This window comes from Suncus etruscus, chromosome 9 (assembly GCF_024139225.1).
Source record: "Suncus etruscus isolate mSunEtr1 chromosome 9, mSunEtr1.pri.cur, whole genome shotgun sequence".
NCBI lineage: Eukaryota > Metazoa > Chordata > Mammalia > Eulipotyphla > Soricidae > Suncus > Suncus etruscus.
The window spans coordinates 1393579-1398482 of NC_064856.1; positions in this window are offsets into that span (position 1 = coordinate 1393579).

The following is a 4904-nucleotide window of genomic DNA, read 5'->3' on the forward strand; positions in this document are numbered from 1 at the left end:
TTTAATTATTGTTACATAACCTTCTTCTGTAAGCAGTGTTTTACTATAACATTATAACAGTCCATTATTCTTAATCTTCTAATAGGGGTTTAGCGAAACTGGAATTTAGACTAGGATTTTTTTCAACTCAACTGGATTACTCTGCAAGCAGTGTAGTTGCTTAAAGATATCTTGGCTTCTTCACCTGTTACTTTCTAATCTGCTACTGGTTTCCTGCCCTGTATTATTTAGACCCAGTGATAATCAAAAGATTAGATCACACTGATTATCTCTCAGTTTCCTGGAGTACAGAGCTGGGTGGCAAAGGTGAGAGTAGTTAACAGAGTATGCATACATGACTGAAGGTAATAGACAACTGAAAGGTCACCAGGTAACATAGAGTGTGCACAAACCCAAAAGCAAGATCCGTAAATCTCAGAAAGGTATAACCAATCAAGATAGACTTTTGGAAATAGTTTATTGGGAGAATTTTAAAACCTGGTACTTTGGCATTGATAAGAAATACAGAAGTAGAGTGAACTCTGTATCACCAAGTGGGAAGATCTGTCTCCTTGAAATTACTCTTGAAATTAAAAAAAACGATTGCATTTTGGATGTTTTGTTTATGTATGTATGTATGTATGTATGTATGTATGTATGTATGTATGTATGTATTTACTTTTTGGGCGAAAACGACGGTGCTCAGGAGTTACTCCTGACTCTGAACTTGGGAATCACTCCTGGCAGGCTTAGGGAACCATTACAGGATGCCAAGGATAGAACATGAGTTGGCCACATTGTAGTATAGCTCAGGCCTGAAGTTTTGATGTTCTACTACTTGTTTTATTAATACTGTTCTTTAGTACTGAAAAGAACCATAAGAAAGTATATTCCCCTACTTCCCATCCCCTGCAATTAATATACACTGGAGGGGTAATAGGAAACATTAAGTTCAAGTTTCCTGACTTTTGGGCAGTTCCAAAGACTTCCTGAGTTACTAATGCATTCATGGAGAAAATGAAGAGGTTGAATCAAATGAATTAATAATTATGAAATCCGGTACCTATGGTCTTGTTGATAGAATATATAATGCTTGAAGTTTATCTGTTTGCTTGTTTAATAGGAGTCAAATTTTGTGGTGCTCAGATTCATCAGTGTGGGTAGTAATTGGGATAGTCATCAGGACACCAATTATTGGGCTATGGGCAGAGCAGGCTGGGCTAAGTCACTCTTAGTAAGCAAGCTACGCAACTATTATAGCTACCTATCATTTCCTCTTTAATTTTATTTTTTACTGTAAATTAGTTATAAATTTACTCATTGAATTCAAGAATGTCCTAACACAAATTCCTTCATCAGTGTCCACTTTCCTCTACCAATGTCCCCAATGTCCCTCCTATCCCTAACCTGGCTTTAGAGCAGGCACTCGCATACCATTGTCCTAGTGTTCCTTTTGCTTCTGATCCCTCACCTCCACTCCCCGTGCAGCGACAGCTTCCTACTGAAGAACAGTTCTCTTGCTCTTTGTTTTTATTGCTTTTGGGAACCCCCATTTCTTAATTAAAAATATTCAGCGCTGACTACACATATTTTGTCTTTGTATTGAGCCACTTTGCCTAATGGGAAACTTGAGTAGCAACTCCTATTTTCTGCCTTTCCTTCCCTAATTTATAAATTTAATCTCCCCCTCCCCCGCCGCCTCCTACATAAGGGAGAGCCAATTCTCACAGCTACCCTAGGCAAATCAAATAATGTTAAATTAAAACAAAACCAAAAACAATCCAAATTATATAATGCAAATTTAAGTTTTCAGCTTGTGTACCTAGCCTCACGAACATCACCTAATTAATCACCTAGAATTATGCATAATTTACCCAACTTCTATTTTCTTAGAAATAGTCGGTTTTAAAGGACAGAATTTGACCATTAATAGGCTTCTTTGGTAGAAATAAATTGGGGGAATCTGGGATGGAGTATTTAATGTGTGCAACTGGGCCAGAGATGTGAAGCTGCTTCCTATTTATAGCTGCACAAGCTTAATTGTTGCTTTTCAATCTAAATAGAAAGACTCTGTTTACTGCTGCCTTTAATTGTAGCAGGCTGGTAAAAAAGCATTTCAGGGCCTCTTCAATAAAGGCAACTCCATAAAAGCATTTTGTCAATAAATGATTATTGCCACCATGAAAACTGTGCACAACATTCAAATCGAGAGCCAGCAGCAGCTCAGCTTCTCCCTTCAGTGAGTCCAGTATCAGGCTATTTACAAAATGTTTGGTTTGATAAAGATAATTGTGGATTTTCTTAATCTTTAGCCTTCACTTGACAGTGATGATCTGAGTTCCCTGTGTAGAATTGAGATACATTCACTCATCGAAAATGCTAGTGTAAACGCCGGAGCAATAGCACAACGACAGGACGTTTGCCTTGCTCGCTGTCAACCGGAACTGACCCAGATTCGATCCTCAGCATCCCATATGGTCCCCTGAGCCAGCCAGGAGTAATTTCTGAGTGCAGAACCAGGAGAAATCTCTGAGTGCTGCTGGGTGTGGCCCAAAAGCAAGCAAGCAAACAAACAAAAGAAGCCAGAGTAGAATATCTTGAAATAGAAGACAGTGATATAGGTTTGTTTTTTATTTTTAAACTAAACAATACTTAGGGAGAGCAATACTACAGTGAATAGGGTGCTTGCTTTGCATGGATGGACCATATGGGCTCTGAGCCCCACCAGTAGTGATTCCTGAGTGTAGAGATAGAAATTAAAACCTGAGCATCACTGAGTGTGACTCCAAAACAAAGATAATAGTGTCTTGAAATAAAAGTTAATGACTTCTAAAAGATTCCAGGGGTGTACAAATACAAGGAAATAAATAGCCCCTTATTTTTTTCAGAACAATAGCATAAATCACTTTGTACCTTTTTTAGCTTCATTGCTTTAGACTCTGTAGGTCAAATAATTCTCATATCACACGAAGAACCTTTACAGTGAGCAATATCTACCAACAAATCTACAATACAAAATGTTATAAATGTTATTTTAGCCTAATGTGGTCTGTCCCCTCCAAATTGAAGATGCAAGAATATTTAACATTGTTCTTTGAAGCAGAATGGGATAAGTTCCTCTCTTATACGAATTTTCTTTGATTATATTATAGGCATATAATGAACATGAACCTGGTCTTGAGCATGTGGTTGTGTTCCTGAAATACCAGAAGAAATGCAGTATGAAGTACTGATTAAAAGAAAAACACTTTCAAGAGTTTAACATGAGTATACCTCGTTCTTCTTTTTGTATATTTTCTTTTTTATTTGTTATTTGTGTCTAATTATCAACTCTAGTTGGTAAGCTTATTTTGTCAGCTGCATTGCAGAAATAGATTTGGAAAAGGAGTGTGGCCTGACTTCTAGGTTGATTTTACAGTATAAAACAGTATACTTTTACAATTCTTTTAAATTGGTTGAGGTTTATTTTATAATACAGAGAATTATTTATCTTGGTGTCTTTTTAGAGTGAATTGAAAAGAACATGTGTGTCCTGCCACGGTTGAAGGACACTTCTATTGATGTTAATTTTATTCTGTTGGTTAATGGAGTTGTTGGATAGTTTTTATTTCTCTTTAGTTGTTGAATAAAAATCTAAAAGAGGTTATCAAAGTTTAAATTTTTAATTGTGGATTTTTTTTATCCTTTTATTTTTTTATCATCTTTTGCTTCACATATTTTACGTCACCATTTTCTGGCATGTACACAGTATATACAGTGTTGGATTAACTCTATCGGTATGTTTCTACATCACTATTGATTTCATCTTTGCTATAAATTTTTCTTTATATAGTTTTAATATAGCCACTCTTGCTTTTTTAAAATAATGTTTACACGATTTCTCTTTTGCAAGTGTTATTCCACTTATATCTTGCATTGATATATTTCACGTGTTTTTTATTTCTAGTTACATTGAAATTACAAAATTATTCGTAATTGTGTTTCAAGTAGTCAATGTTTCAGCACCACTCCCTTTACCAGGGTTCACTTCCCACCATCAATGTCCCACCCACACCCTCTTTTCCTCCCTATAAATTTACCCTATAAGAGGCACTTTGAAGATGTTTTAAATAAGATTGTATTTTAGTTTGTGGTACTGTTATGGTACTGATCACACATAATTCTTTACCACCTTTAAGCACCACATCCTCCTCCCATTTAAAATACTTCCCTCCAGCACAGTGATTAAACCCTCCCTCTCTGTCTTATCTCCACAAGTGGCATATTTTCTACTGTAGACCAGTTCCCATATGAATGAGAGTTTAGCTGGATGGTGGACTCTAGGTTGGAAGTAGCTTTCATTCACTGGTTTAAACTTGTCATTTCACTGACTTCTTGCTTAAATCGTTTCAAATGGGAATCTGATTTGATTCGTATGTCTCTTTCTTTGTACTTGAGGGTTTTTCTCCCTTATTCTTCAAGGAATTCATCTTTCTCTTTTTTTGTTTGTTTGCTTTTTTTGGATTTCTTTCTTTCTTTCTTTCTTTCTTTCTTTCTTTCTTTCTTTCTTTCTTTCTTTCTTTCTTTCTTTCTTTCTTTCTTTCTTTCTTTCTTTCTTTCTTTCTTTCTTTCTTTCTTTCTTTCTTTCTTTCTTCTCTTTCTTTCTTTCTTCTCTCTCTTCTTTCTTTCTCTCTCTCTCTTTCTTTCTCTCTCTCTCTTCCTTCCTTCCTTCCTTCCTTCCTTCCTTCCTTCCTTCCTTCCTTCCTTCCTTCCTTCCTTCCTTCCTTCCTTCCTTCCTTTAAATTTACCAGTTGTTAGGACCTGCAATTTTTGTGTGTGTGTGTGTGTGTGTGTGTGTGTGTGTGTGTGTGTGTGTGTAAAGGGCAAGCTTCAAACTCTGGAGCTTCTTTGCTAGTGCAAGAGGCTAAAATTATAGGGAGTCTGTG